Raw genomic sequence first — 13108 nt, forward strand, 5'->3', positions numbered from 1 at the left:
TGCAGAATTTACCAATCTACCCCGAAATCTGACCGTTGAACCACTTTACATAGAGATCAATGCGGATCGTATCAATATCTTGATCTGTAACCGACGAGCGACAGTTGATCACGGTTTTTCGCAGAAAAAAGTGATTTGAAAATTTCTCCGCATCGCTCGAGCAAATTTTTTTCTTTTCCCCGTTTTTCTCCCGCGATCGTTCCAATCAGATATCGCGAGACAGCGCGCTTTCGAATATTTTTTTCAAGATATTAAAACGCTCTCGTTTTTTTCGCCAAAGTTTTTGTATATGCAAGTTTTTTTAATATGCAAGCGATCGCAGGGCCGATTGAGATCCGCAAAAGTAGTTGTCAGCTGTCCTCTCTAAAGTTCGTTACTGTAACTCTATTTCCAGAATTCTATTTTTATTTTATACCGAGAGAGTCTTTTCTCGATGGACAAAGTCTCGGGTCAATAATCAGTATACATATATATGAACATAACAATAAGTATCTTAAATATATTTGCTTAAAGTTTCTTCATTCTTGTTTGCTTTTGAGATTTAAGTAATAGATAACGAGAGCTCTACTTATCTACGGACGACAGTTTTTCGATACGGTGATATTTATGACGCATGTGGACCACCGACGTTTCGTACGTCGGTGAGATAGAAGCCATGTCGGAAACTTATTATCGAATCTCCTAATTATCAAGTCCCAATACCACTTAATGGCCTGGGCCAATAATAGCGGAGCAGTGCCCTCTTTTCTGCATTAATTCGGTGCTCGCCCACTGGCGAACATGTGGTGTGCGAATAGACTCGAGATGCGGTCCGACACACCAGCTGGTCTAGGAGGAAGGACGTCGGTCTCTCTTTCTTTCCTTTTTTTTCGTCCTTTTACTGACCCTATCGTCCTTGTATCGGCACCGTCGCGGAATTTTGCTCCATGATTATCATACCTCTCGAAAGAGTTAAATTCCACCGAGGCACGCGTTTAAGCTTTCGTGCCGCAGAATCCAATTTTTCTATTTTAAAATAATTTAACTCTCTCTCTCTCTCTCTCTCTCTCTCTCTCTCTTTATGTGATACGTACAAGTTATTGTCTCTAAGCGCGTATATCCGAGAAAATTTTTGCAGACAAATAAATGAATTATTTGCTGCTCGATAATCTCGAAAAATTTCGCACAATACAATCTTTTCGTCGTCTTACCGTATCTCTCGAATATCTCCCGCTTGTATATCAATAGATTTTGAAATCTCTCCCTCGCGAAGCAGCATATCGAGAATCTACAAAGACACGCAACGACGTTCTTTAAGCGGATAGACGCGACCCCACCTTTTTTTTCCTCGCCATCCCTTCGTGGGTTCGCGTCCAGTCGCGACTTCCGATCGAGCGAGTTTTGCTTTTCCTCCAAGTCGTGGACAAGGGGAAAGAGGACGCGAGGGAAAGGAAAAATAATTGTATAAGATCCTATAGAGCGGTTGACCAAACCAAGCACCTGGTTGCTCGAGAGATCGGGTCGATTTAGGACGGATTTCGCAACGGACGCGATGCTCGCAAGGGAGTAGCTCTTATACCGCCGCTGGTCAGCCACCTCATTCAATAAATAATGAGACGCGCGATCGATCCGCGGCACAGACACGAGACCGTGGCTCTGTACCTTCTCCTATGCAAGATTATTTGTCAAGGATCGATCGATCCGACTCGGACAATGGCCAGAGCTAAGTCGGAGATCTTGGAGACGCGATGGACGATGACGGGGCGACACGTCGATGCGTCACTGTCCGATTAACGTGACTCCCGTATGTGTTTGGCTGATTCCGGTCCTAATCAAATACCAGCCTGAAATTAACTTCTTCTATCGCGCTTCGGTCGAAGAGTCAGTTCACGTCACTAATGACATTTCGATCGCTTGTTTAAAATATGTGCATATTGATATATCTGATTGTCAGTCTTTTATTTCTGACAAATTACATTTCGGATAAAGATACGACTTTACCTCCTTATTTTTATAAATATTTATAAATCGTTTCTATATCAGTGTCTTGTCGCGAAAAAACTTTTGCTGATCGATGTCAATCACTGCGAAAACAATGAATTTTCATGCATTTGGAAACATATGCACGGAAAGTGAGCGCGATTACGTCGCGCGTGCGTATTTCCCATCACTCCCCCTCCCCCCCCCCTTTATACTGATTCTCTTTTCCTCTCACTTTAGCACCCTTGGTCCATCTTTTTTTACTCGACAACGTGCTCCCGCGTAACAAGGGCCTAACAGAGCTGTCAATCCATCGATAAATTGAATGGAGGACCTAAAACCACCCTACATTTTTCCGCGCTGCCCTTCACCCCCCCTTTCATCCATGCGTCGCGTACTCTTATACCCTATCGGCGGTGGCGGTGGCGGCGGCCCGAAAGAGAGACCGGTACGATATTTTTTTTTTTTTCCGCCACACACAAAAACGTCCGTCTCTGCAACTGACGTGTGATTCGGCTCGACCCTCGCGAGAGGAGATTTAAGGAAGCAGAAAACTGACCGGATGCGAGCGAACAGCACATCTTCGATATAATGTCGGGTCGCATAAGAATTATCGACAAATTAAATTCTCTCGCGTTTTTGCATGTTTTTATTAATTCGTTTATATTTTTGATAAAAATTTATAAGGCACGTTCTATCGCGCATGTCTGCGAATTAACGTATTCGTTCACTATTAATCCTGGATGTATATATATGTCATTAATTTATCTTTTATATTGAACTTGATTATCAAGAGTCGCGGAAAAGAATAATATTTCATAGTCATTCAACAAATCGCTATTACAACGGGTTAGAGAGTAGTTGTCGAGAGTGAATTTCTATCGCGGAATAAGTTACCAAAGAAAAAGGGCTTTGTAAAAGAGAGAAATTCGGTTTCGAGGGAGTCGATCGTGAGGTAGATGGAAAGTATCACGCGGAGGCGAGAAGAAGAGAAAGAGAGAGAGAGAGAGAGAGAGAGAGAGAGAGAGAGAGAGGGCATAATCGACCCCACGCGCTTGGCTCTGCTTCCGCACACGAGCAAATCCCCTCGTTTTTGGATTTTCGGGTAAAACGGTACAGTAAAGGGGAGATTGGTGAGTAATTCGAAGCAGGGTGCGGGTTTGAGATGTCTGTGTGTGTATGCTATGTAGTGCGCGTTCACGCAAGCAGGGGTTGCCCATCCGAACCCGCACCCCTCATCGCCCGTTTTCCGCCCCCGTTACGCGATCTCCTACCACGTAGGGGTAGGTTTGACCAATATTTCCGAAGGGTAAAGGGGCCAGGAGGGAGGGAGGGGCTTTACACGCGCAAAGAGACGAGAGGACGAAACCGCTTTATCGCATCGCCAGCAATTTGCGATGCGGCGATGATACTGCAGTCGCGATGGCGCCGAGTTTTCAACGGAAAAAAAATTAAAGCTTGCTTAGCATTAAAAAAAAAAAAAAAATATGGGGTTTTATTAAATGAAGTCTCCATTATATGTTTCGAGAAGATTTTTTTGAATTAATGATTTGTATGCTAACAAAATTCTTTGAATCTGATGCAATCAAATCGTGTCTTTCTGATTTGTCCGCAACACACAAGTTTGATTTGTAAACATGTCGATAAATTCTTTGTGGACATATTAATAAATAGAAAATATAAAAAAATAATAAAATGCCGCTAAATTTTTAATTAACCGTATTATCATAGTATGTTATCTTTTTATTTAACAGTAAGCTCTTTATATCTATTCAATTACGTGTTAGAAAAATGACTTTCTAAATTGAGTAACTGCAAATGGAGTTATCTAGTCAATTTTTCGCCTCAGGTGCCAACTCTTTTGTTTCTCAACATTTTAAACGTTTTTGAAAAAAATCTTATTGCAAAATTGAAAAATTTTTCTTCATTGTAACAAGATAATACATACGATTTCATTTTGAAAATAAGTTTGCCCATTAAAATGAAAAGTATTTTATAATGTATTATTTAATTTGTATGCGATAGCATACGAATTATTATATATATATTTTTTTCTAATTCGCATTTTCTTCATCGGCCTTTCTCATACATTTTGTTTGCATCTTCATCCTCGCCACGACGTAGACCAACGATATGTCAAATTGAATTCGCGCGTCAATCAAATTAAAGGCAATGTCTCCATGCTAGGAGTCTTCCCCTCTGCCTGTAACGGATCTGAATCTTGCTTCTTCGAGCATCGTAACAGGGTGAAGAGGTCACTCGAGCCGAACTCGTTTCTCTCAAGCAATGACTATGTGAGGGCTGACTCGCTCCGGCCCTTATTCGCGTTTCATATTCAAAATGTCCCTCTTTTTCAGTCGATGACGCGTTATGAGATTGTCGACGTTTCACGAGATGTTGACAGTGACGAGCGAAATATAGTATATATACATATATGCGCGCTCTCAATAAACGATATAAACGAAAGTCTACTTTTTCTCTCTCGCGTGTTGACCTGGAAATCGTAAAAACTCGAACATGCAACGAAACTCGCATCGAGGGCTTTTTCGACCATTTCTCTGTTTCTTTCTATATTGACTCGTCTCTTTCAAATACCTATACGTCTTCGTTACGCGATACTCGAGCATATGATTTTAAAATCTATAAAAAATATTTCGTATTACATGTATATACATCCCCGTGTTCTTTCTGATATCGTCCGCCTACAGTTTTATAAATTAAGGACTGTCGCGTAGCATCGATCGATTCGTGGATTTATGACAAGCGGGTCAGGTGCACGGTTGTCTGCATCTTGCAACGACCGTGCCGTTACCGAATTAATAACACGTCTCGAAGGATTCTCGATCGAGCATCCGCACGAGCTATAATTGTTTCGTCGTACATTTTACAACTTAATCGATCGATGCCTCGACACGATGTATTAGCTTCGCCCGAAGCACGAGAGTCGCCTGTGTGGTCCATCCTCTTTCTCTCGCTCTCTCTCTCTCTCTCTCTCTCTCTCCTTCTCTATCTATTTATTTCTGCGCCCACCTTCGAATCCCGGACCATTGTGCCGTTTCTCGTTTTCCTCGAGCCCGCCACGAATTCACATTGTCGCAGATCCATCGGGAAAATGCGAGGCCGCGGGCGAAACTCCGCACGGTCGATTAAATTTTTCGCCGATTTGGATTTTCGAAAGACGCTACGTGACTCGCCGACCAGGGCGAGCATGCGGTCTCGACTTTGTTCCCGATCTCTGACGCGTTTGCTCTTCGATCATATAGGAAATGTTGTTTTCAACTTATCCCTTTTTTAACATATAATATGTAATAAAAAAATTACAAAATAATTTTACATTTTAATTTTTTCTCGAAATCCCTCTACATCTCTTTTGCGACTTTTATAATGCAAAACGATATAAACGCTCGTAAAAAGATATGAAATATATGTTTATATAAAAAAACCAAGGTATTTAAGGAAAGATTAATTAAAGGCTATTACATTAAAAAATCATTAGAATGACGAATTATCAATCCTATTAAAGTAATATTAATCGCGTTTGTTTCGTCATTATTGCTTCTCTTTATTTCTTTTCTATAACTTGTTTAGCAACTTAATTTTATGATAAAAAATGATTGATATGCATATAATAATACCTAAAAATATTATTTTTTAATAAAATGTAATTTTGCTTATCTAACATTATTACGTAATTTTTTGGTAGAAAATTCCAATAATAAAAATGCGTATAATCTCAAAACTAAAAATTTAAAACCGATCACTAAAATTATACGGTGACCATGTATTATCACACATCTTTTCCCATCTATTATCTGTCGCCATTAAAGAACCTCTTGACTTCCTATACAGAATGCCTTTTTATCCACAAAAGCGCTCTCATCGAAACGGTTAAGTTCATCGAAATACAAGAGAATGGAGTAAGGTACACGTGCACGAGTCTCTCTGGACCATTTTCTGGCATACCTTTTTCGCTCTCTCGGCGGGACGGCAGGAGTGACGCGGGTTAACTCATGCGCGCACGATGCGTGCGGGAGTTACTCTTATTTATACATCGAAAGAGAGAGAAGAGAGCGTATACACACGAAGCCTTGTCATCCTCCCAGCCTGCCTTCTCCTCGCAGTTTTCTCGCATGGGCACACCTCAAGAGGGATCCCACTCTCGTGTCGCGACAGCGACAAGCAGCCACTCCGCAGCTGCACAATCGTCGCCCACGGAGCAGGGTTCATTTAACTTCGCAAATACACAACTCTTTAACATTGTGTCGCGCTAAACGTCCTGCGTCGCGCTAATGGACACTGACAAATGGTCCCCGAAGAATCTCGCCCGCGGCCTCGGCCTCGGCATCTCCTTGGTCCATTTCGCCTCCGCCAAGACACGGCCACTGTCAACTGTATAATACTCGGAGATGGCGAGAGATCCGGTATTTTATAAATTATTCGACTGGCAGCGGTACAAGACAGCGCTACACGCGTTTCGTTATTTCGTAATCAAAGAAGCTACATTTCATGCTGACACAAAGTAGAAACTTGGAAAAGATCGCTTTTCTCCGTTATGATAAAAACGTTTAGAAGATGGCCTCTGCAAATTCATATACGCATCGCGCGGTGTCTATTAAAATTCTTGATATAAAAGGACACGCATAAGTGGGACATTATGCCGTCGTCGCGACAATGAAGCCCCGATGCTACCAAAGCTCGCAAGATACAGAAAGAGAGAGAGAGAGAGAGAGAGAGAGAGAGTGAGAGAGAAAATCGAATAAAAGGAGGGAAAATTCTCTAAGCAACTACATGATGTCGGATCCTCCCTCTTCGTGTGTTTGCTCGCGCCGACTCATCCTCCTTTGAGGTCCCATCGCCTCCTGCACACACGATTCTCGCATGTACACATATCCACATACACAAACGGCAGCTTTATGCGAACAGCAACAGGCTGCCGTTTTTTATCCTCTTTTCGGAGATCTCGACGTCGCCGTTTCTCCGCCTCCTGGCGTTGGATCATTTTATTGCGCTCGTGCTTCCGGAAGCGGAAACCCGGTGGCCGCCAACTATAAATCGGTCGAGTCAGTTATCACATTCTCTTACTTTCTCCCGATTCCAATTCGGCGACACGGTTCGTCGCTTTTTTCGCGATAATGCGCTCGAACAGGAGCACGTTCGTGCGGAAGAAATCGCTGGCGACAGGGCCAAACTTCAAACAAACCCGGCACGAGCTTCTCTCGTTCGGGGGAAAGCGAAAGAGACGGCCCGAAGTCAAGTGGGCCGTATGGATTATGTCGATGCACCGAGCATTTCACGACACGCACATCTTGAAAAACTTGCATGGCGCAGCGGAAAGAAGCCTGAGAGAAAGAAGAGAGAGCTCCGGGAAACACGCAGATCTTTACGTTAAAGTTTGGCCGTTTCCTTTTTCCAAATAAAAATTTATTGGAATTTTCCTACGCATCATATTTTTATAATAGCCATTGTTTTCAATAAGAGTTTACAAATTAATCTCGTGCGAGCTTGTTCTTCAATCGTATTATTATATGATAATTTAATTTAGTGATTGTCATCAATTTACATAAAATTTTTAATTAAATACAGAATTAATTTATGAATTTTAAAATAAAAATTTTTTTAAATCTGTTCTTTTTATTTAATACGGCAAAGCAGAGATATCAGCTTTAAATTTTATTTTAAAAGCATGAGATTATAATTAATGAAACATTTTTGCGTAAACAATAGAAGTAATTATTAATTTAAATTATGCATTAAAAAGTTAATTATATTGAGTCCTGCAGTAGAGACATGAGAATTTGAAATTGTACGTTTTATGCGAACAATAGCCGTCTTTTTCTGTCTAACTCGCCCGTTGCGGGAAATAAAGATGTTAATATTTGTCTCCTGATTCTCACCTAAGCAGGTGTTAGGCATAAGCGAGCCATTGTTAGATTTAAAATCGCCCACGCGCTCCAAATCTCCGATCTGTAGAGCTTCCGTGCCATCGCATGCGTTTCTCGGCTTGGCATAATTTTACGTAATAGTCTACTCGAGCATGTGCATATCTTTGTGTCATGTATGTATAACATTATCAAAAGTACATAGCATTAAGAGGTGCCAGATTTTGTAACACAAACAAATTGTTTATAATCTTAATTTAATCAAATCTACGTAAGCGCTCCTTTCTTAATTATTTTCTCTGTAATTAGAAAATCGATTAAAATTCCATTTATATCTATGTCTATTTTAACTCTACGCATTTCCCTTATTAATAGAATTTCCCGAAATGACTCACTTCTTTTTCACAACTGTCAATTCAAGTAACTTTTGTGCTTTCGATACTGCTCTGTGGAGCAGTCGTGTATTAAAAACTCCTTGAGATACTTTTCCAATAGCACACATCTTGGTACGTGCCGCGCAGGAGGCGAGAGAAAAAGTCCATACAAAGGACCATCCAGGCGACTGTCAAATTTATATCGACCCCCGAAGATTTCGAAAATCGTTCTCTTCTCTTTTCTCCCTCATCGGGCAGATGCACGTATGCTTCGTCGGTCAAACTTAATAATATTTATGCAACGCGTGTGCAGGCAGCGTTTCGCTTTTTTCCGATTCCGGCCGGTGGATCTTGAGGGTCCTTTATTACGTTGCTTTTTTTTTTTTGCAAAGCACAGAACTCGCGGGATTAAGGTGTGGGTTCAAGCGGGATTTCAGGAGGATGCAACGGGTAGCGCATATACTCTCGGGATTAAGTATGTGTATCTCTAATATCCTTATAGAAGCATGTAAAAAAATATAAATTGTTTGCTTCTAATCAAGCGAGAGACACGAGTTAACAAATGTGGCGATCGAATCTTTTAAATCGACGTCAGGTCATAAGGAATTCAAAATGGCACATAACTCATTAATTTTTCAAATCCCGTCGGACGTTCGACCCTATCGTGCGCGCGGCCAATCAAAACGCTTTGATTTATTTAACCCTTCTTGCCTACGCTCTCCAACCCTTTGCAGCACCTGCCCTGAGTAAGCATCCACGTAATTGCGTATATACCAGACAGGCCCTTGCTCTCGCTGGATTGGTGAAAAAGTTGAGAAGGGGCGTGGTAGCTTCACCCTTTACCGCATGAAATAGTATCGTCATCCTTGCTGTATTGATTACACAAAAAGGTGACAATCCAATTCACTTAATTTTCAATATATATCTTGCCAAATGCACGAGATAGATGTTGAGCGATAATAAATGATAATGCGAATATTCCGGTTAATTTATATGATATTTTGGCGCTTCGACAAATAAGTGTATTTATGCGTGTATCGCGCTGACACGAGAAATTTCGTAATTTCACCAGCCAACTGTCACACTTCTCATTTTCACCGTAAGCGATATTAACGTTCGCCGAACGAAAAGAGAGAGGGAGAAAGAGAGCTATACCGTAACTACCTTAAACTCGCCCTCCCCCCCCTCCCCTTCCCCTCCCACCCCCACTCCTCTTCACTGGGTAAATGGTGCTTCAAAAGTTTTTGGTATCGCACGTTTGCCAAGTTTAAAACGCGGGGCGCATGATTAATGATGCCTAGATAATCGCGACTGAGCCACTGGATCTAAGAAGGCCTTTAAAATAATCCCCATAAAATTACGCCCTAATGCCGCGACCATTAATCCTTCGTCTTATCTTCCAAGACGTAGGCGCCAAGGCGAGATTCAACCGACCGTCGAGGCCGCGCGAATGCGAAGGCAGAATAGAGATTAAAGCGATTTAATCTGCGAAGGAAAAGCGCGCGGGGGCGATTTCCCACTGTACTTCAAAATCAATCGATCAATCAATCTTGACTTGGACCTTAACGCTTGATTGCTTACATACAACTTGTCTCGTTTTTTATATTCAATATTGCTTTATAAAGAATAATCCTGTCTGGAATAACGATGTATCGCGGGGAAACCAGAATCTCACCGATTAATAGAGAGAAAAATTTCTCTCTACATCGATTTTCGCTAATCACGTGACGATAACGTTTCGCAAGCTGAGATACGTTGGCGGAAAAATGCAGCAATTTTTAAATATCACTCCGTTGTGCTCTCGATGTGCAATCGATGTCGCGCGCGCGCAGCCCTCGAGGGTCGAATCTCTAGCAGACTTGTCCCCGGTATAGCAAAGTTTTTCCCTCCCTTACCCTCCGCGCGCATTTAAGCCGGCGGCGCTGCCGGAATTAATTATTTAGGGGACAGAAATGGCACACCCTGTCCACCCCCTCGATTCTCTCCCGCCCCTACCGCGTTTTCCGGCTCTCTCCTTCTCGGCTTGAGCCTAACCCGGAGGGCGAAGATATAATTATGGGCGGTGGGGGAGGGCTTCAAGTATTCATGTTTTCATTACGAGGCACGGGTCTTCGTAAAGCGCTCCGCGCGCGTGCGAAAATGGGGTTCTCTTTTTAAAAATACACTCTTCACCGCCGCTTATCCGCCGCTATTCTTTTCGTGCTCAGCTTCTCGCTTCCTGCCGCTTGCTTTGCCATTATCTGTTCGATGCACAATTCGCGACACAATCAATCTATTCTTTATCCAGAGATCAACAAATTTCAAAATGTAAAAGATTCACTCTAAATTGTAATTCGAGATTATTTGACAAAAATATAATTAAATTTTGATATACATGTGCAACATAAGAGACAAGCCTTCTGAAACGCCATTTTGAAACGGTCTCGTGTCCATCGATCTTTTCTTATCTATGAAAGTAACCACGTCAAGGATTGGCTTTTGTAAGACAGGAAGTGGAGTGCTTTCCCGCGGATAATTTTTTTGCTAAGGACGAATGCCTCGAGGCCGGATGATGCTCGTGAGGTGTGCGCGGACTTTTCTCTGCCCCAGTGTTTTTGCTCACTCCGTTATCTGTTCTTTGTTCCAACGTTCTCGCACCCTTTGTCCGGATCCTCCCTTTTGTAACTTCCGAGATCCCTCGGCATTGTCTTCCTAAGAAAGAGAAGTTCTTTGCAAAAATGTCGCCGCGCCGTCCCCGAATTAATCGACGGCGTTTTCTTCCACGGTGAGAGAGAGAGAGAGAGAGAGAGAGAGAGAGAGTGTGGAAGAAAATCGGCCATTAAAAATTCCTGAATCAGTAGCCCCTTGCTCCTGATTAACGGCCAATCCACCCTGAGCGATCCTTCATCGAGAATCTTCGCTATAAATGCACGGGGGAGACAATTTATTACTGTTTCGTAATAAAAGCGCGTACTTTACATCAGACTGAAAGAGCTAACTTTTTCGCAGATCAACATTTTTTTTCTTTATTCGCCTCTCTCATTTAACGTCATATTCTTATTTATAATATTTCGAGAAAATTTAAATTTTTAATACACATAAAGGATATAAAATGCCGAGGAATGCAAAATGTAAGAATATATTTGAAATAAAAAGAAATACTTTCTCGACTTTGCGTCATCTTTTGACTCGTGTTCTCTTAGTTCGCCATTATTTCCTTCCTCGTCGTCGTCGACTTAACCATCCTTCGTTGCGACCGCTATTAATTACGCGGGAGCCTCTTATCGATGGTCGTCAGCAACTTTCGCGGCAGGTTTTAATGGAAAAGTTTCAGCCGACAGTACGCGAAGCTCGGCCGAATAAAAATGCAACGATGCAAAATAAGTGGTTCTTTAAAATATCCCTTCCCTGTTAGTTTTATATCAATTCGAGGGGTTAATTGAAAAACTAGCTGATTCAGGGCGCCTCCGTATACACGGAGCGTAACGAAAATGAATATTGTTAAATTATATTGACGTACATATCTTTCTATCATCTTGCTGATCATTGAATAATCACACATATAATTTCTGATTATTAATCGATCATTTCTATTACTCTCAGATTTCTAAATACGGCTGATACTTAAATATCTAAAAAATTGATCCGGTATCGTGACAACGCGAAACTTTTTTTCAAAACAAACTCGATTGAAAGTTGGAAACTATACGCGAGGCGTATATTATTTCTGTGAAATATCGTGCGAGCCGAGCTAAACGCGCGTTACGAGGGGGTTGCGATGGTGGATAGAGAAAGTTACATGGATACTGTAACTATCGATCGAACAGTCGGTGTGGACATAAGCGAGGGGTAGCTTATTGGTCAGTTGTGCAGCGTACAACCCCAGCATGACACGAGGGGGTTGGTCGGAACTATGGGGCAATCATAGAAGGAGAGAGGGGAGGGAGGGAAGTAGAGGAATAACCCCATGCCAGTCTTGAGGGATGTCCCGAGGAGGAGATAGACGAAGCTTACCTCATTTTGCGAAATTATGGCTTCTGATCGTTCAAAGGTTTCTTCACGTTGTTCGACTGTACGAACTAGCGACGTATCGCATTATTTCTTTACGAAATCGCCATCTTTAAAAAGAAATTACTTCTAAGCGTGAAATGTGCCTTTACACTAGCTTTGTTATTTATAAACTTTAATCTTAAATTTCTTTGAATATGTTATTCCACACATATTGATTATAATTTATTTATACGAAAAATTTAAAATTTATGCATTCGGTAGAAATATATATCGCCAGATAAACCATATTGATGTAATTTGCCTTCATGATTGATTTCTTATCCGAGACTAGCAATATCACTCGTGACATGTGTCGTTCTCGATTTTAATGTCTCGTGAAAATTTTACTACATTTATTCGGTAACACTTGATTGCAATATTCTCGGAAACGCTATAACGTTTGATATTGCGTGATATATATAAAAAAAAAATAAATAAATAAAAATGCAGGAGAAATATATCGCTGGACAATTTTATCGATTAAGAAAATTGCCCAAGATAACCACGCGTCTATAACGGATAAATAAATAAATATAAGCGCGAGCGAGAGAGAGAGAGAGAGAGAGAGACAGGAAGACGCGGGGATAGCCGAGTATATTTTATCGCAAAAGTTTCCGATAAAAATTTAATGCGGCGAAATATCTCCTTTCGCGACGCCGTCGTTGTATTCCGACACAAAGCCGACTCGGAATTCATAGAATATTTGATGGCGCGGTGTCGTCCTGACGATGGACTTGTCGACGGTTCACCAGATCTTTCTATATATATATCTCTCTCTCTCTCTCTTATTCTTCTCCTTTCTCCTCCTTTCGTCTCCTTTCTCCGAGAACTTCTTTGAAGTACGCGCCGAAAAACTTCGGCGACCCT

At 41.6% G+C, this 13108-nt stretch overlaps 1 protein-coding gene across 4 annotated transcripts in view; it reads right to left on the reverse strand.

Annotated features, from left to right (window-relative positions):
• The window catches only part of LOC126855413 (protein krueppel-like), a 99536-nt gene that overhangs the window by 43284 nt on the left and 43144 nt on the right, over window positions 1-13108 (reverse strand). The window contains exon 1 of one of the 4 annotated variants that reach the window (XM_050603039.1): window positions 5923-6042. The exons of the other annotated variants lie outside the window; for them this stretch is intronic. The gene's annotated coding sequence lies outside the window, so the exon portion shown is untranslated. Of the gene's footprint in view, window positions 1-5922; window positions 6043-13108 lie in introns of those variants that run through there. 4 annotated transcript variants of the gene reach the window in all.

Source organism: Cataglyphis hispanica, chromosome 16, assembly GCF_021464435.1.
Source record: "Cataglyphis hispanica isolate Lineage 1 chromosome 16, ULB_Chis1_1.0, whole genome shotgun sequence".
NCBI lineage: Eukaryota > Metazoa > Arthropoda > Insecta > Hymenoptera > Formicidae > Cataglyphis > Cataglyphis hispanica.